General features: G+C 38.9%; 1 protein-coding gene and 1 non-coding gene across 3 annotated transcripts in view; one reads left to right on the forward strand and one right to left on the reverse strand.

Annotated features, from left to right (window-relative positions):
• LOC126248664 (glutamate receptor ionotropic, kainate 2-like) overlaps positions 1-21,157 on the forward strand; it is a 542,085-nt gene that overhangs the window by 189,866 nt on the left and 331,062 nt on the right. The window lies entirely within an intron of this gene.
• Positions 18,966-19,040, reverse strand: Trnas-uga (transfer RNA serine (anticodon UGA)). The gene has a single exon. It is a non-coding gene; the product is annotated as a tRNA-Ser (tRNA).

Here is a 21,157-nt window from a genome sequence, read left to right on the forward strand (position 1 = left end):
GTCCAAATTCCTAATTGCCAGTGTAAATTGTTCACGGTCCTCTGTGAACTGTTTCTGTGCAAAAATGCTTTTCAAAATCACAAACCATGTGTCTGGTTCTGAGGGCATAAAGGGAGGTGCCCGCAGTTGTAGGCACAGCGCAGTTGGCATGAACAAAATTGCATGTGGAAAACTTTCGGTTCATGTTTGCGCTTATGGCACTGTAGTTATCACTTATGATCTTGCCGTGTCCATCTTACTGTCATCTCTCAGCATCGACTGTTCTGAAACTTCAATCTCTTTTTGCAGCTGCAGGATCTCATCACCAGTGGATTGTAAAAAATTACTTGCACCTTCCATGTTTAATGGATGTCATCTGAAAAAAAAAAAAAAATGTTGTTGCAACTTAAACCAGTCTTGTTTTTGGGACCACCAATTATGTAGGTCAGAAATGAAACCCACATATACTTAGAGACATTTACTTTACTTAGATTAATGTCAGAAGTACAGCTGCTTTTTTTTTCTTTTTTCTTTTTTTGCTTGTGAGAGATTTTTTGGCCAAAAACAACATGACAATCATGCCTCAGCCACCATATTCACCAAATTCAGCCCCCTATGACTTTTTCCTGTTCCCAAAACTTATGAAAGGACGAAAATTTTCAACGATTGAGGAAACAAAAACTGCATCGCTGGAAATACTCAAGGCTTATGAGAAGCACTTCAAGAATTGTAAGAAGCGTTGGTACAAGTGTATTGTAAGTGAGGTGGATTATTTTGAAGAGGACGACATGAATATTGATGCATAAATAAATATTCTTTCATAAAAATATAAAGTCACGTTACTTTCTGAACACACCTCATATATTAATTCTCTTATCACCATGAGACAGATGTGTTCTCATCTTCATTCCAGGCCCACAGTCATTGAAACATATCTACACAAAAGCCAATAGGGGTAATGCAAGAGTAGGCCAAATAAACAATAAGAAAATAGAAATGTAGGTAAGCTACTATAAAAACATAGTGAACACAGCATCATAGCCAAAATAGACATGAAGCCAATTTCCATCACAGTAGTTCATGTATATATGCCAACGAGGTCCACAGATGATGAAGAGTTTGAAACAATGTGTGATGAGTGTAAAGGATATTATTCAAATAGTTAAAGGATATGAAAATTTAATTGTGATGGGTGTTTGTAATTTGGTAGTTGGAAAAGGAAGAGAAGGAAAAATAGTAGGAAAACGTGGACTATGGGAAAGAAATGAAAGAAGCCACCTGGTCAAATTTTACAGAGATTATAATTAATCAAATAAAACTATATGGTTCCAGAGACCTTTCCATGTCTCAAACATCTATTATGTATATATGCAGACTGAACTGATGAATGAAAATTTGTGCCAAGGCTTGGATTCGAACCTGGATCTCCTGCTCACTAGGCAGATGTGCAGCCACTGTGCCCCCTGGAAAGGTGGCTTAGCACAACACCACAGTCTGCTCTAGCATGCGTCACTCTTCAATCAAAATTTCCTTTCATACCCCAGCCGACTTGGTATTTCTGCTAAACTTGAATAGCATTGCAGAGGCTCTCCAATCTGTATTGGAATAGCACCTCAGTATCCAACGAAATGGGGGTCCTGCCTGAACCCAGGCATAAGTGCTTTAATCAAATGAAACTACATGGTTCCAGAGACCTTTTCAAGTCTCAAACATCTATGATGTATATATCCAGACTGAACCCAAAGCAACTTGTAAAGGTATCTGGAGCCATATAGTTCCATCTGAATAAACCACCTATGCCTGTGTTTCAGGCAGGATCCCCTGTTTTGTATGACACTGAGGTGCTATTCTAATACATGTTGGAGAATCTCTGCAATGCTGTTCAACTTTAGGGGAATACCAAGTGGGATGAGGCAGGAATGGGAATTTGGATTGAGAAGGGTGACATGCTAGGGTAAGCATACAGTTGTGCTAAACTGCTGTGACATGGTGGCATCATGGTGGCACATCTGTCTATGAACAGTAGACTTGGGTTCAAATCTCAGCCTTGATACAAATTTTCTTTCATCACTTCAGTTTGCATATACACATTATAATTTAATCATCACTAACACTTGGTTAAAGAATCATGGCAGATGTGCATGGAAGAGACCTTGGGACACTGAAAGGTTTCAAACTAACTATATAAGACTGATATTTCAAAACCAGATCTGAAACTGTACGTCATCCTCAGGGGCAGATGTGAACATTCACCATAATTTATTGGTTATGAACTGGAGACAGCAGAACCGTAGGATATTAAAGAGATGGGACCTGGTTAAATTGAAGGAATCAGAGGTTGCTGAGAGCTTCATAGGGAACATTAGGGAATGTTGGACTTAAACAGGGGAAAGGAATACAGTAGAAGATGAATGGGTCACTTTGAGAGATTAAACAGGGAAGGCAAAAGAGGGTCAAACAGATAAAAGACAAGACCTAGTAGAAAGCCCTGGATAACTAAGGAGATACTGAATTTGTCAGATGAAAAGAGAAAATAGAAAAATTAAGCAAATGAAATGGGTGGAAGGGGATACAGAAGTCTAAAAAACAATATTGACAGTAAGTGCAAAATGGCTAAGCAGGAATGACTGGAGGACAAAAGTAAGGTTGTAGAAGTATGCACAACTAGAGCAATAATAGATGATGCCTATAGAAAAAATTAAAGAGACCTTTGGAGAAAAGAGAAGGAAATGTATAACTATCAAGAGCTCAGATGGCAAGCCAGTACCAAGCAAAAACAGCACAGTTGAAAAGTGGAAGGAATACATACATTGATGGAAAAAAATTGCAGCACCAAGAAGAAGTTGTGCAATGCAAATGAAAGTTGGTAGGAGTGTTTTGACATCTGAAACATGATGTCTATTAAAATTTTACACCAGCTGAATAAGAGTGGCATTAGTAGCACCACTATGAAGATGCAAATCAGGTATGCCTTAAATACACACTGTAACAGTAATGAACATTAATTAACTTTGAGATTAGACATTATGATTTGATGTTAGTCAAGAATGCCTGTAAGGCAACAAAAATGCCTTTATAAGTAACTCACTGAGTTTGATCTAGGATGTGTAATATAGCTGTGCAAAACTGGATTTTCCTTTTGCAGTATTCCAGAAAGACTTGGCAGGAATGTAGCCACTGTACATGATTGTTGGCAGCGGTGGTCACAGGAGTGTACAGTTGAAAGAAGACCGGGGTTTGGATGGCCACATGGCACTCCTGAGACGGAAGACCACTATGTCCAGTGTATGGCTCTGGCACATCTTACTGCATCTGCAGCAACAATTTGAGCAGTGCTTGGTACCACAGTGATACAATAAACTGTTACAAATTGGTTACTTCAATGACGGCTCCAAGCCAGACACCCTGTAGAGTCACCAGCATTAGCTACTTCAGTGATGTCAAGCGAGAGCTCATTGGAGGGCAGGGTGGGGATCTGTTGTGAGGTCTATTGTGTTTTCTGATGAAAGATGTTTCTACTTCAATGCCAGTGATGGCTTGCAACCAACCTGTCTGCATGCTAGACACACTGGACCTACACCCGGAGTTATAGCCTTGGGTACAAGTTTGTATGACAGCAGGAGCAGTCTCGCGGTTATCTCACACAACATGACATGGAAATTTGTGTGTTAGTCTGATGGTTAGGCCTGTTGTACTGCAATTCATGAACATATTCCAGGGGGTGTTTTATAATGCACGCCCACATACCTCTGTTGTAGCTCAACATGTTCTACAGAGTGTCAAGAGTGTCAACATGCCTTGGGCTTCTCGATCACCAGATCTGTTTCCAGTTGAGGACATATGGGACATCATCAGATGACAACTCCAGCATCATCTGCAAACAGCATTAATCATCCCTGTATTGACCGATCAGATGCAACAAGCATGGAACTTTATCCCAAAACCTGACATCCAGTACCTGAAAAACACATGTATGCATGTTTGCATGCTTGCATTCAACATTCTGGTCATTACTAGCATTTCACATATACAGTGAATTATGTTGCAATTACATTAACCTATGATCTTACAATATTAATTATGTACAAATGTTACATAGTCAAATGCATTTTTGAAATTTCATTATTCTAAATGAATTATTTTTTGGTGTTGCAAATTTTTCCCTCATCAGAGTATAAGGGCTCCATATAAGAGAAACAAATTTGATGACAATGTTAGAGAACAAGAAGAGGAAGCAGGTGAAGATGAGATGGGAAATATGATACTGTGAGAAGAATTTGATAGAACACTGAAAGACGTAAGAGGAAATAAGGTCCCTGGAGTAGTCGACATTCCATCAGAATTATTGAAAATTGGGGAAGGCAGTCATGACAAGACTATTCCACCCAGTGTGGAACATTATGACCACCTACCTACCTACCTAATAGCCAGTATGTCCACCTTTGGCATAGATAACAGCAGTAACACATCATGCCATGGAAGCTTTTGTGTGTTGCTGGAGGCAGTTGACACTACATTACACAAACAAGTCACCTAATTCCCATAAATTCATGGGAGAGGGCAGGGGGCATGAGCTCTGATGCCACATTCTATCACAACCCAGGTGTCTTTGATCCATTTCAGATCAGGCAAGTTGGGGGGGGGGGGGGGGGGACATCAACTGAAACTCACGACTGTGTTCCTTGAAGCACTCCATCACACTCCTGGCCTTGTGACATAGTGAATTATCATGGTGAAAAATTCTACTGTCATCAGGGAACATGATCATCGTAAATGGGTGTCATGGTCTGCAACCAATGTAAGATAATCGCCGGCCAGAGTGGCCGTGCGGTTCTAGGCGCTACAGTCTGGATCCGCGAGACCGCTACGGTCGCAGGTTCAAATCCTGCCTAGGGCATGGATGTGTGTGATGTCCTTAGGTTAGTTAGGTTTAAGTAGTTCTAAGTTCTAGGGGACTGATGACCTCAGCAGTTGAGTCCCATAGTGCTCAGAGCCATTTTTTGAATGTAAGATAATCCTTGGCCATCATGGTGCCTTGCACGAGCTCCAGTGGACCTATGAATGACCACTTCAGTTTTTCTGCTTTTGCTTTGCTACTATCTGTTTCAGTACCTGTCTTGACAGTAGCTTTTGTACCTCTAAAACCTTTATATATGAGCAGAATTTCTTTGATTCTTGTAAGAGAGTATTTCAGTATGGAAGTTGTTGAAGGTCTCATGGAATGCTCCCTTGACAGCCAAACATCTCTATACAGCTCTATACTTTGCTTCACACCTATTATGCTGCAGTCTTTGTTTCTTTAGAAGTTCCTTTGTAGCAGCTGTATACCGTGCAGGATGAACTGTTCTTCTAGGTACAAAAAGCCTACATGTACTGCATCTTTGAGGCCTATGTGCATCCACATATGTTCCTTGTGACTATGTAAACCACACAAGCAGTTTTATTATTATTAGGGAAGCTAGTGTTGGTCATCTTCAGCAACTTCTGTGAAGCTAAGCAAAACTTATTCACCTGATCTCTCATGCCTCAGAGCCAGATGAACACCCTGTGGATTGGGTACACACTTTCAGTGCTCTAATATGTAGCTAGTAGAACAGTTCATGATGGGAAGGACCCTTCATTTTATACAGTTGCTGTAAAGAAACTTCTAAAGCAAAGCAAAAGCAGAGATGCTATTTTCAAGAGGGATATCCAGGGTTATTAGCGCAATTTAATTCTCATGCCACTGTGAAGGTGCGTCAGTGGCTTTGAGCAGCCACTGAAGTTGGTAAAATTGAACAAAGTTCCAGAGCCCAATGGAATCCCTATCAGATTCTATACTGATTTTGCAGCTGAGTTACCTCCCATTTGACCATAATCTACCAAATGGATATTGACCAAAAAAGCATGTGTAGCAGTTCGAAGAAAGCACAGGTCACACCCTTCTACAAGAAGGGTAGCAGAATTGATCCGCAAAAGTACTGTCCAATATCATTGACATTCATTTGTTGTAGAGCCTTAGAACATATTCTGAGCTAAAATGCAATGAAATATTTCAAACAGAATGACCTTCTCCATGCTTACCGTCATGATTAAAATTGATTGTCTGAAACCCAACTCACACTTTCCTTGAATGCCATGGATCAAGGCAGCCAGATAGGTGGACAAGAAATAAAATAGTGGGTTTGGAGTCAGAAGGATGCTGGGGAAGGTAGTGTTCAGTCACAAGAAAGCCATGGGTATGAGGGATGTTTGTGTACAGAGAGGTGCCATTAACAGTGGCAAGTGGGGATCCAGGTGGTAATGGAGTGGGGATGGTCATGACTTGTTGAAATAAGTTATTTGTGTCTTCCCAATATCCTTTTTACTCCAAACCCAGTACCTTATTTTATTCCTTATACACCTCACCAACTGCGTCCTCACACACAACTACTTTTCAGAATGAGATTTTCACTCTGCAGCAGAGTGTGCACTGATATGAAACTTCCTGGCAGATTAAAACTGTGTGCCAGACTGAGACTCGAACTTGGGACCTTTGCCTTTTGCGGGAAAGTGCTCTACCAACTGAGCTACCCAAGCATGACTCACACCCTGTCCTCACAGCTTTACTTCTGCCTCCTTTCTTTCAGGAGTGATAGTTCTGCAAGGTTCGCAGGAGAGCTTCTGTTAAGTTTGGAAGGTAGCAGACGAGATACTGGCAGAAGTAAAGCTGTGAGGACGGGGCGTGAGTCATGATTGGGTAGCTCAGTTGGTAGAGCACTTGCCAGCGAAAGGTAAAGATCCCGAGCTCGAGTCTCAGTCTGGAACACAGTTTTAATCAGCCAGGAAGTTACTTTTCCTTTGATGGAAAATATACAGGGTGATTAGAAAGAGTCTGGAAAGCTTGTGAGGGTGTTGAAGAGTAGGTCGTGCTGAGAAATAATTGTTAAGAACAGAAGTCAATACATTTCACAGTTTCTGAGTCAATTATTACTGGAATTTGCCAATCAGGCTGTTACATTCACAATTTCAAATTGCATGCTAGAGACGGTGTCACAATATGTGTTCTTCTTTTGGTTTGCTACAACCTAACAAGGGAGTGATACAAAAGTTGCACATGGGTCAGTAGTAAGGACTGGACTTGAACCAGATGCTGAGCAGTCTTATGCACTATCATCTATGCTATGAGAACAACTAACACTAATTATGTATGGCAGGCCACTTGAATTTGCATGCACATCCATGTGATTGGCTAATTCAATGCTTTAGATTAGATTAGTACTTGTTCCATAGATCATGAATACGACACTTCGTAATGATGTGGAACGTGTCAGGCTAATAAATGGTGTCTATACAAGATATTCTAATGAGTAGAAGGAGTTGCCATTAAGAAATTCTTTTAATTTCCTTTTAAATGCTATATGGCTATCAGTCAGACTTTTGATGCTATTAGGTAAGTGATCAAAAACTTTTGTGGCGGCATAATTTACCCTCTTCTGAGCCAAAGTTGGATTTAATCTTGAGTCGTGAAGATCATGCTTTCTCCTAGTGTTGTAGCCATGTACACTGCTGTTACTTTTGAATTTGTTTGGATAGTTAATAACAAATTTCATAAGTGGATATATACACTACTGGCCATTAAAATTGCTACACCAAGAAGAAATGCAGATGATAAATGGGTATTCATTGGACAAATATATTATACTAGAACTGTCATGTGATTCCATTTTCACGCAATGTGGGTGCATAGATCCTGAGAAATCAGTACCCAGAACAACCACCTCTGGCTGTAATAACGGCCTTGATACGCTTGGGCATTGAGTCAAACAGAGATTGGATGGTGTGTACAGGTACAGCTGCCCATGCAGCTTCAACACGATACCACAGTTCATCAAGAGTAGTGACTGGCGTATTGTGATGAGCCAGTTGCTCGGACACCATTGACCAGACATTTTCAATTGGTGAGAGATCTGGAGAATGTGCTGGCCAGGGCAGCAGTCGAACATTTTCTGTATCCAGAAAGGCCCGTACAGGACCTTCAACATGCGGTTGTGCATTATCCTGCTGAAATGTAGGGTTTTGCAGGGATCGAATGAAGGGTAGAGCCACGGGTCATAACACATCTGAAATGTAACGTCCACTGTTCAAAGTGCCGTCAATGCAAACAAGAGGTGACCGAGACATGGAACCAATGGCACCCCATACCATCACGCCGGATAATACACCAGTATGGCGATGACGAATACATGCTTCCAATGTGCATTCACCGCGATGTCGCCAAACGCGGATGCAACCATCATGATGCTGTAAACAGAACCTAGATTCATCCGAAAAAATGACGTTTTGCCATTCGTGCACCCAGGTTTGTCATTGAGTACACCATCGCAGGTGCTCCTGTCTGTTATGCAGCATCAAGGGTAACCGCAGCCATGGTCTCCGAGCTGATAGTCCATGCTGCTGCAAACATCGTTGAACTGTTCGTGCAGATGGTTGTCTTGCAAACATCCCCATCTGTTGACTCAGGGATCGAGACGTGGCTGCATGATCCGTTACAGCCACGCGGATAAGATGCCTGTCATCTCAACTGCTAGTGATACGAGGGCGTTGGGATCCAGCATGGCGTTCCATATTACCCTCCTGAAACCACCAATCAATATTCTGCTAACAGTCATTGGATCTCGACCAACGTGAGCAGCAATGTCGCGATACGATAAATTGCAATCACGATAGGCTACAATCCGACCTTTATCAAAGTCAGAAATGTGATGGTACGCATTTCTCCTCCTTACACGAGGCATCACAACAACGTTTCACCAGGAAATGCTGGTCAACTGCTGTTTTTGTATGAGAAATCAGTTGGAAACTTTCCTCATGTCAGCACACTGTAGGTGTCACCACCGGTGCCAACGTCTGTGTGAATGCTCTGAAAAGCTAATCATTTGCGTTTCACAGCATCTTCTTCCTGTCAGCTAAATTCTGCATCTGTAGTACGTCATCTTCATGGTGTAGCAATTTTAATGGCCAGTAGTGTATATTGTGAGGCTACAGTGAAGATCTCTAGCTCTTTAAATAAGTGTCTGCAGGATGATCTTGGATGAGCTACAGCAATTATTCTGATTACACGCTTTTGTGCAATGACACTATTTTACTCAATGATGAGTTACCCCAGAATATGATGCCATAAGAAAGCAGAGAATGAAAACAGGCGTGGTAAACTAATTTACTCAGATGTATATTGCCAGAATTTGCAATGACCCTAATAGCATAAGTAGCTGAACTCAAACGTTTCAGCAGATCCTCAGTGTGTTTTTCCAGTTCAACCCCTCGTCAGTGCATACACCTAGAAATTTTGAATATTCTACCTTATCTACCGATTTCTGATTGAAGTCTATATTTATTAATGGTGTCATTTCATTTACTGTGTGGAACTGTATATACTGTGTTTTGTCGAAGTTTAATGAGAGCCCATTTGCAGAGAACCACTTAATGATTTTCTGAAAAACATTGTTTACAATTTCACCAGTTAATTCTTGTCTGTTGAGTGTGATAGCTATATTTGTATCATCGGCAAAAAGTACCAACTTTGCATCTTTGTGAATTTAGAATGGCAAGTCATTAATATATATTAAGAACAGCAGAGGACCCAAGACCAAACCTTGCGGCACCCCATTCTTGATTGTTCCCCAGGTTGAGAAACCACCAGTTTTTTGCATATTATGTGAACTGTTTATTTCAACTTTCTGCACTCTTCCAGTTAGGTATGATTTAAACCATTTGAGCCCTGTCCGATTCATACCACAGTACTTGAGCTTATCTAGAAGTTTTCCATGATTTACACAATCAAAAGCCTTTGATAGATCACAAAAAATCCACATGGGTGACTTCCGGTTACTCAGAACATTTAATATTTTATTAGTGAAAGTATATATAGCATTTTCCATTTAAAAACCTTTCTGGAAAGCAAACTGACATTTTGTTAAAACTTTATTTTTAGAAAGGTGTGAAGCTACTCTACAATACATTACTTTTTCAAGAATTTTGGATAAGGCAGTCAGAAGAGAGATTCGGCGGTAGTTGTTGACATCAGACGTATCCCCTTTTTTATGCAGTGGTTTAACAATGGCATACTTCAGTCTATCTGGGAAATACCCTGCTTCAGAGAGCTATTACATATGTGGCTAAGAATCCCACTTATTTCTTGGGAACAAGCTTTTATTATCCTGCTGGGAATGCCATCAATTCCATGTGAGCTTTTATTCTTGAGAGAGTTTATTATCTTCCTAATTTCAGAAGGAGAGGTGGGTGGAATTTCTATTGTATCAAATGGTGTGGGTAAGGCCTCTTCTATTAACTGCCTTGCTTCTTCTAATGAACGTTTAGATCCTATTTTCTCTACAACATATAAAAAATGATTATTCAAAATGTTTTCGACTTCTGGCTTGTTGTTTATCAAGTTTCTATTTGCTTTGATGGTGATGCCGTCATCCTATACTCTTGGTTGCCCCATCTCCCTTGTAATAATATTCCAAATTGTTTTGATTTTGTTATCAGAGATATTAATCTCAGACATGATGCACATGCTTCTGGACTTTTTAATAACCTTTCTTAATGTAGCACAGTAGTTTTTATAATATTTGGCTGTTTCTGGGTCATTACTCTTTCTTGTTGTTAGATACAGTTCCCTTTTGTGGTTACAAGTTATTTTTATTCCTTTAGTAAGCCAAGGTTTTTTTGCATGGTTTCTTATAATTAGATTTAATTACTTTCTTGGGGAAACAGTTTTCAAATTCTCTTACAAGTGTATCATGAAATAAGTTATATTTTAAATTAGCATTGGGTTCCTTGTACACCTCATCCCAGTCTAACTGCTGAAGGTTTTCTCTGAAATTTCTAATTGTTGAGTCCTTAATTGAATGCACAACTTTGGAGGGTAGTTTTGAATTACTGAATGGAGCTATGTCATATACTGTAACTAGCTGAGCATCATGATTAGAAAGCCCATTCTCAACAGGATGCTAATTAACTCAACATGGACAATGCATCAAATTTTTTACTTAACAATTATTTCTCAGCACAACCTACCCTGCAACACCCTTACAAGCTTATCAGATTCTTCCTGCCCACCCTGTACAAACAAATCTGCAGCACAATCATGGGCACTACATAACACACCTGTTGCTGAATTGGCCTATGCCTAAGAATTTATGCCAACTTGTTTATGGGCCATCTAGAACAAACCTTCCTAGCCTGTAAAGACCCCAAATCCCTTGGGTGTTTCATGTTGATTGATAATATCTTCATGATCTGGACTCCATGCCAAGAGACCCTATTGTCATTCCTCCACAACCTCAACACCTTCTCTCCTATCCACTTCACCTGCTCCTCCTCATCTCATTGTTCCACCTTCACGAACATTTATTTCCAACTCTCTGATGGCTCCAACCATACTTCTATACATGTCAAGTCCACTTACCTCCAACAGTACCTGCATTGTGACAGCTGTCACCCTTTCCACAACAAAAAAATTATAGTGAATATCTTACAAAGGCCTTTACTGACAGGCACTACCCCAAAATCTAGTCTGCAAAAAGATTTCCTGCACCATTTCCTCACCCACCACCCATAAAAATTGGCTGCATAGGAACACCTCCCCCTCCACCCCTCCCATTCTGCCCTCTCCCCTTCTGCCCCCTCCCCTCCCACCCTGTCATCACTCAGTATCATCCCAGACTGGAAGAATGTGGCAAATTTTCTGCCCCATTCTTGAAACATTCTAAGCTTGTGGTCTGTCTCTGATGATGTCAGTGCTGGTGGGACATTAAAACCTAATTTCCTTCTTTCTTCTCACAGACTAGAGCAAGTGTACCGTGTCGTTTTCCAGGACTTCAGCTATATGTCATCAAGCTGGCAAATGAGGAATGTGCTACACATGATACTTCACACCCCTCCTGAAGTGATATTTTGCTGCCCACTCAATCTGTACAAGTTTCTGGCCTATATGAGACATATTCCTGTGGAAGGCCCAGGTGCAAGACCTGCCTGATTCACCCACCTGGCACATCCTACTCTAGTTCTGTCACAGGTTTAGTTTATGCCATCATAGTCAGGGCCATCTATGAAAGCAGCCGTGTCATATACCATCTCTCCTGCAATTTCTGCAGAGTATTTTATGTGAGCATGACCAGCAACCAACTGTCCACCAGAATTAGTGGCCACCAACAAATTGTGACAAAGATGAGCTGACCATCCAGTGATGGAACACAATGCTGAGCATAACTTGCTTGAGTTCAATGGCTGCTTCACATTGCATGCCTTCTTGATCCTTTCCTCCAGTATCAGCTTCTCTGAGCTATGTAGATGAAAGTTACCTTTGCAATGCATCCTATGCTCACTTAATCCTCCTGATCTCAATTCTGCTAACCCCCTGTCTGCACACCCTCTTCCCAATAGTCCCTCCTTCTTCTGTCTTGTCATTCCCTCCCAATCCATACCTCGGTTTCATCATCATCATCATGCCCTGCATGAACTCATCGGCTCTGGTGCCCATGTATCATGCCCCTAGCCTGTGCACCTACTGCCTCATCCTTCCAAATTTCTACCCCAGCCTCCCTCTAAGCCACTACCTACCCTCCCCAACATCATCTCTCCCTTTCTGTCTTTTTGTCCCCCAATACACCATCCCCAACATAACCCCTCATCCCAGTCCATCTGCGGAACTGTAATCCTGACATTGTGTGTTCAGCCAATGCAATGAAGATGCACATGTTTGTGTGTGTGTGTGTGTGTGTGTCTGAGGGCTAATTTGAAAAATATAGTTTTCATTCTTTTTGTGTGAGTGTCGATGACTCAGCACTTCAACTATTGGTTGAGTGAGTAGTAAGTGGACCCTGCCAGTACACTAGGATTAGTTGTATGCATACTTTTTTTCTGCAACCAGAGACATTTTTCAAACAACAGGCAGTAGGTCACAGTAAATAAGATCCAAAAATATATCAATAAAAATGTAAACAAAATACTCTAGATCATGTAATTCATTACAGTTATTTTTAGTTTTCTTCATTCCCTTTTATCTCAATTTAATATTTCCTTCCTCAAAATAATTGAAATTGTAAGCACTAATTAATTTATTATATCTGTTTGGCAAAATAATCTTAAATTCACTATTGAGCTCAATACAAATTTTCTTCCCAAATCTGGTATTCAAATATTCACAGCATGTAATGTTGCAAAAAACATTTATTTGTAGCTAACAAATTAGAATTGCCTCTTAAGTAGTGTTTCAGTTTATATAGGATAAAATTTTAATAAGATTAAAAGTAAATTCATTATATAAATAAGGATCAATGTGGCTAACATGTGGGATGAATTTAAATTTACTATTTTTCTTGAGAGAAAGAAGTTAAATGTGCTATTCCTAAAAAATATTTTAAGCCATCTTTAATTATAGACCATTTGAGAAGTGAGTGTCATATTATTGTTATTGATGTATCAAGACTAATTTATGGAGAAGAACAATACAAAAGGATATTTGATAGTTATGAGGAAACTGATATAGAAATATGGAAAGAAAGAGAAAATTCTAATTCTGCCTTTCTTACTGTAAAAGATAGTGAATTGTAGTTTACCAGTAAATAGTTCACCAAAAATATTAAAAAATAATATTCATGCTTACATATTATTTTTAGAAGTTGCATCCTCAATAAGCAAACACTCTAAATACAGACATTTTTTAGAAAAAAGAGAGGACATGTTATTGTTATTGATGTATCAAGACTAATTTATGGAGAAGAACAATACAAAAGGATATTTCATAGTTATGAGGAAACTGATAAAGAAGTATGGGAAGAAAGAGAAAATTCTAATTCTAAATTGGTAAGTGGGTCAAAGGCTTCCATCCAGTCACTCACTGATCAGTCTTGTCTGGCAATGGAAGACAGCAAAATGAAAGCTGAAATTTTAAATTTAGCATTTGAGAAATCTTTCACGCAGGAGGATCGTACAAACATACCACCATTTGAGTCTCGTACAGATTCCCGTATGGAGGACATAGTGATAGACATTACTGGGGTTGTGAAGCAGCTGAATGGGTTGAAAATAAATAAATCGCCAGGTCCTGATGGGATTCCAATTCGGTTTTACAGAGAGTACTCTACTGCATTGGCTCCTTACTTAGCTTGCATTTATCGCAAATCTCTTGCCCAATGTAAAGTCCCGAGCAACTGGAAAAAAGCACAGGTGATACCTGTATATAAGAAGGGTAGAAGGACGGATCCTCAAAATTACATACCAATATCCTTAACATTGGTTTGTTGCAGCATTCTCGAACATATTCTAAGTTCAAATATAATTAATTTCCTTGAGACAGAGAAGTTGCTGTCCATGCATCAGCACGGCTTTAGAAAGCATCGCTCCTGCGAAACGCAACTCGCCCTTTTTTCACATGATATCTTGCGAACCATGGATGAAGGGTATCAGACGGATGCCGTATTCGTTGACTTCCGGAAAGCGTTTGACTCGATGCCCCACTGAAGACTCCTAAGGTACAAGCATACGGGATTGGTTCCCAAGTATGTGAGTGGCTCAAAGACTTCTCAAGTAATAGAACCCAGTATGTTGTCCTCGATGGTAAGTGTTCATCGGAGGTGAGATATCATCTGCAGTGCCCCAGGGAAGTGTGGTAGGTCCGCTGTTGTTTTCTATATATATAAATGATCTTTTGGATAGGGTGGATAGCAATGTCTGACTGTTTGCTGATGATGCTGTGGTGTATGGGAAGGTATCGTTGTTGAGTGACTGTAGGAGGATACAAGATGACTTGGACAGGATTTGTGATTGGTGTAAAGAATGGCAGTTAACTCTAAATATAGATAAATGTAAATTAATGCAGATGAATAGGAAAAAGAATCCTGTAATGTTTGAATACTCCATTAGTAGTGTAGCGCTTGATACAGTCACATTGATTAAATATTTGGGCGTAACATTGCAGAGCGATATGAAGTGGGACAAGCATGTAATGGCAGTTGTGGGGAAGGCGGATAGTCGTCTTCGGTTCATTGGTAGAATTTTGGGAAGATGTGGTTCATCTGTAAAGGAGACCGCTTATAAAACGCTAATATGACCTATTCTTGAGTACTGCTTGAGTGTTTGGGATCCCTATCAGGTCGGATTGAGGGAGGACACAGAAGCAATTCAGAGGCGGGCTGCTAGATTTGTTACTGGTAGGTTTGATCATCATGCGAGTGTTACAGAAATGCTTCAGGAACTCGGGTGGGAGTCTCTAGAGGAAAGGAGGCGTTCTTTTTGTGAATCGCTACTGAGGAAATTTAAAGAACCAGCATTTGAGGATGACTGCAGTACAATTTTACTGCCGCCAACTTACATTTTGAGGAAAGACCACAAAGATAAGAGAAGAGAGATTAGGGCTCGTACAGAGGCATATAGGCAGTCATTTTTCCCTCGTTCTGGGAGGGAAGGGAGAGAAGATGCAGTTGTGGTACGAGGTACCCTCCGCCATGCACTGTATGGTGGATTGCAGAGTATGTATGTAGATGTAGATGTAAATGTAGATGTAGACAACATAAAGCAACTAACAACATTTGGTATGAGTTTTATCTTTCATTAGAAGGTATAGAAAATTTATTTATTAAATAATAAATTAATATCTATATAACACTTTATCATAAGCTTCTAAAACTATTCTTTTAGCATTCTGAAACTTATGACTGTTTGCTTGCATTTTTTTTTCCTTTGTTTGTTGTCCTCGGTGTCGACGTACTGTGTTGCTACACTGGCTGAAAAATGGGGTGTGGAAGTACGACACTGATTATTTTAAATGATATAGCTGACAGGTGCACATTTGTGTTTCATGGTAATTTACTTTCACTGTTCACAACCCTCCAATAATACACAGTCATATGGCCAATGCACTACTGTTTAAACTTCCAATAAGCTTCATTAATAGCTTGCAGATGAACATCCACATACTGCTACAATAGTTTCCTGTTGAACATCTACGAGCAGTAAAAACCTATCCACAAAGTTCACAGTTCTTGAAGAATATAAAAGTACGTATGGAGCAGACACTGTCATTGTTTTAACACACAGCCTAATTGTGTTACACTTATTTCACAGTTAAGTTGATGCATTGTTGTTGATCTAACCAACACATGTTTCTCATCTGAAACTCAATAGTGGACTGACTGTCTCATGACCACAATTCAGGTCCTTATATATATATTCACAAAAATAGGTACTGAAACTACACATTGTTTGAAACTAAATTTACAGAAATTACAATTAAAACATAACTCATTAAATTAACTAAGTACATCAAAAAATTGGTTCTTTTAACAGTTTCTTCTACTGCACAGGTTAAGCCATATGGTTTGCTTAAATGATGTAATTAACATGTATAGCTACATAAACAATACTTTTGATGAAACTGAAAATTACTTTGGAATTAATGAAGGGCTGGGTTTGCTAACATCTTTTCGAATAGAGCCAAATAGATCCTTTAAGAATACTATTAGTTGTTCCTCCAAATGTTTATAATTAGTACGGAATTTATATTTATTTATATGCCAACAACAGAATTTAAGTTATGAAAGAATCACTGATTTCACCATATATTGAAAGTATTAACTAGGAATAGTCTAAATGAATTAGAAAATCAGTTACATCCATAAAATTGAGCACAAAATAAGATCTGGTGTTATATTCTTTAAAGCTGAGGGCAAATCTTTCTCTTTTGTGAAAATGCAGATTACACTCCCGTACATGAGTGGTGATTAGTTAAAGGTGAAAAAACGAATTTAAGCAGGCAGATGGCGAAACAAACTTGTTTATTGATTGAATTTTTAGTACTTACATCTGTAGTTATTTGTTTGTACTCAAGTGTACATTTTCTTTCACTTCATTATCAGTTAATCTTATAATAGATTCACCATTTAGCTTTTGAATATTCTTATAGTTTAAAGTGAATCACTTTATTTTCATGTCCATATTTTTATCATTTTCCTCATAGTAACAACTTTTAGGTCCATTTGAAGCCCAATCTGTAATCCACTTATTTCCTAATTCATCAGTCCATTCACCTAGCATATTCCACAGTATTTTAACCATCATTAATACATACTATATACCGCCTGCATCAAATTATGTACCAACTTTTCCTAGCTTATGTAACGTATCATATATTCTGCGTCTTGCATTTGATATAGTGAATGCTGCACTAAAAATATTTTTAGCTGTGTATTTTCCACATAATAATCTTTGAAACTGTACTTCTTCTGAAGCATATTTTCATTAATAAAATTTATATCTATATTATGTAAACAATCATTCAACAGTATCTCATAAAATTGTTGTGATCTGTCACATACTCAGTTTTACTCATATTTTGCCATTGTCCAAATATTCCCCTTAATGAATTCAGACATATGGTATTTTAGCAACAGTTCATTTTCTTGGATGTTCTTTTATCTTATCAAGATCAAAGTTGATACCTGTTGTTTCTTTTATATGTTTTATATACATTTTGTTAGTTTGAAAAATATGTTTACTGGTTTCTAATTTTACTTTCATAAAGTCTTTCATTTATATTTTAAACAAAATGTTGCTTTTATTTCTAAAATTCCACACTTAGTCTATAGCTAAAATTTTATATCCTTTTTTATAGCTTTATTTACCTCATCAATTGTCCAAGTTCCAGTAAAACTTCGTTTGTCATTTCTGTGATTACATTTATTTAATTTATTTTTTTCTTTTGCACATTTTACGCACACAGGAAAGAACAGTTTTTTCGCTTTTATTAATCTTTGTTTGTACAGGTGAAACAGGATGATACAATCCTCTACATGCTACTACTTTACATTTTATAAGCCCATACCATGCATAAGTATAATATTTTCAATGTAGATATATTTTTAATAACATACAGGATAATAATCATAATATTGGACAAATGGATAAAGACTATATCTGCTTTAGCTCTTAATTTTACTGCATTTGAACAACCTCCATAAAAAGTATGTGTTGGATTGAGTGGTTCAACAACTTCATGTAACTGTTTTAATTTCTTAACTTTTTATGCACTGCTGACTTAACCAAATTACATTCTCACATCTCTACTAAATTATATCCTGAATTTCATATTTCTGTACTTCTTGTTAGGGTATTTTGTTGTAAATCATCCACTGAGTTCTGATTTTTTAAAAAATTTTTTCAGTTTTAAAACATTTTCTTGGAACCATGAAAAAACAGCTATAGTATTGATAAACTGTATTGGTTTTCTTTATCAATGCCCTATACTTGAGCTATATTTACTTCATCACCATAAAAATTATTTTGAATATTATTCTTGAATGAAATTTTCACTCTACTGCGGAGTGTGCGCTGATATGAAACTTCCTGGCAGATTAAAACTGTGTGCCGGACCGCGACTTGAACTCGGGACCTTTGCCTTTCGCGGGCAAGTGCTCTACCAACTGAGCTACCCAAGCACGACTCCCGCCCCGTCCTCACAGCTTCACTTCTGCCAGTTCCTCATCTCCTACATTCCAAACTTTACAGAAGCTCTCCTGTGAACCATGCAGAACTAGCACTCCTGAAAGAAAGGATATTGCAGAGACATGGCTTAGCCACAGCCTAAGGGATGTTTCTAGAATGAAATTTTCTCTCTACAGAGGAGCGTGTGATGATATGAAATTTCCCTGTAGATTAAAACTGTGTGCCGGACCGAGACTCGAACTCGGGACCTTTGCCTTTCGTAGGCAAGTGCTCTACCAACTGAGCTACCCAAGCACGACTCCCGCCCCGTCCTCACAGCTTCACTTCTGCCAGTACCTCGTCTCCTACATTCCAAACTTTACAGAAGCTCTCATGCGAACCATGCAGAACTAGCACTCCTGAAAGAAAGGATATTGCGGAGACATGGCTTAGCCACAGCCTGGGGGATGTTTCTAGAATGAAATTTTCACTCTACAGCAGAGTGTGCCCTGATATGAAACTTCCTGGCAGATTAAATCTGTGTGCCGGACCGAGACTCGAACTCGGGACCTTTGCCTTTCACAGACAAGTGCTCTACCAACTGAGCTATCCAAGCATGACTCCCGCCCTGTCCTCACAGCTTCAGTTCTGCCAGTACCTCATCTCCTACATTCCAAATTTTACAGAAGCTCTCCTGCGAACCATGCAGAACTAGCACTCCTGAAAGAAAGGATATTGCGGAGACATGGCTTAGCCACAGCCTGGGGGATGTTTCTAGAATGAAATTTTCATTCTACAGCGGAGTGTGCACTGATTTGAAACTTCCTGGCAGATTAAAACTGTGTGCCGGACCGAGACTTGAACTCGGGACCTTTGCCTTTCGCAGGCAAGTGCTCTACGAACTGAGCTACCCAAGCACGACTCCCGCCCCGTCCTCACAGCTTCACTTCTGCCAGTACCTCATCTCCTACATTCCAAACTTTACAGAAGCTCCCCTGTGAACCATGCAGAACTAGCACTCCTGAAAGAAAGGATATTGCAGAGACATGGCTTAGCCACAGCCTGGGGGATGTTTCTAGAATGAAATTTTCACTCTACAGTGGAGTGTGCGCTGATATGAAACTTCCTGGCAGATTAAAACTGTGTGTCAGTTGGTAGAGCACTTGCCTGCGAAAGGCAAAGGTTCCGGGTTCGAGTCTCGGTCCGGCACACAGTTTTAATCTCCCAGGAAGTTTCATATCAGCGCACACTCCGCTGTAGAGTGAAAATTCCATTCTAGAAACATCCCCCAGGCTGTGGCTAAGCCATGTCTCCGCAATATCCTTTCTTTCAGGAGTGCTAGTTCTGCATGGTTCACAGGAGAGCTTCTGTAAAGTTTTGAATGTAGGAGACGAGGTACTGGCAGAAGTGAAGCTGTGCAGACAAGGCGGGAGTCGTGCTTGGGTAGCTCAGTTGGTAAAGCACTTGCCCGCGAAAGGCAAAGGTCCCGAGTTCGAATCTCGGTCCGGCACACAATTTTAATCTGCCAGGAAGTTTAATATTATTCTTGTTTAAGCTGTTTAGCCTAGCTATAGAGTCTTTACTATAATTCCCCTTTTGTTCTTTATCCAATACAGCAATTCTTCCTTAAGACATATATTATATCTGTATAGAGCCTACAGACTCTGGCAACTGTTAAATATCAGAATAGATCTATATTAACTATTTCTAGGAACTGTTTCCTTAGTTCCAAACAACCTCTTCTCAGTATATGTACATCAGAAATACAGTACACATTTATTTATTTCCTCATATTGAACACACAGTTTTCTTTAACTTTTCGACTATGCCATTTGTGAAATATTTCTCCACCTTTCAGTTTCATAGTATCAACGCAATAATATTTTATATCAGGAATTGGTGCTAAGTAATTTTCGTTTTTTTCTTTAGCTCTTTCAAATAAAGTGTTTTTGGGAAGCTACTAAGTGATCCTTGTACAAAATTGCTGCTATTTATAATTTTTTGGCCTATTTGTTATTATCTCCAGTAACATTCATTTAGTTCCTGTGTAGACAGTCTTATGGCACTATTGTATTTTAAACACAGTACTTAAAAATAAATAGTGAATCTCATCCTTTAGCACAATGAGATATAAATTTATAATCTTTTGTTCATTAGCTGTCATCGACTTAAGAGTTAATCATTTGTTATGAATTTGTAAACAGTATCACCATTAAATTGTGAACTATTATGAGATTTGGAATATGTATTCATAATCAAACCACATCTATTTTCCAGTATAGGTACAAGGTATTCTCTATGGACATTCTTTTTTACAACACTTAAACTGTTTCCTTTAACTATACTTTTGCATTTTGAACATTCAAAAATGTAATCCTTTTTTCATTTTAATAAATAATAATAATAATAATAATAATAATAATATAATTCACTAACGTTTCTTTTACATATACCTTTCTTTTTGTTTTATATTGCATATAACATTTATGATTTTTAATTTTGCTTCTAGGCCACAGTTTTTACATCTTTTCAAGCTGCGGTTATGTACTTTGAATCCCAAACAAATCCTTTTACATTCTTCACATTTATAAGCTGTAATTTTACTTCTAGGCCACAGTTTTTACATCTTTTCAAGCTGCAGTTATGTACTTTGAATCCCAAACAAATCCTTTCGCATTCTTCACATTTATAAGCTGTATTACAAACTTCTTGGTAATTGTTTAAGCATTCTTCA

This window comes from Schistocerca nitens, chromosome 3 (assembly GCF_023898315.1).
Source record: "Schistocerca nitens isolate TAMUIC-IGC-003100 chromosome 3, iqSchNite1.1, whole genome shotgun sequence".
Taxonomy (NCBI): Eukaryota; Metazoa; Arthropoda; class Insecta; order Orthoptera; family Acrididae; genus Schistocerca; species Schistocerca nitens.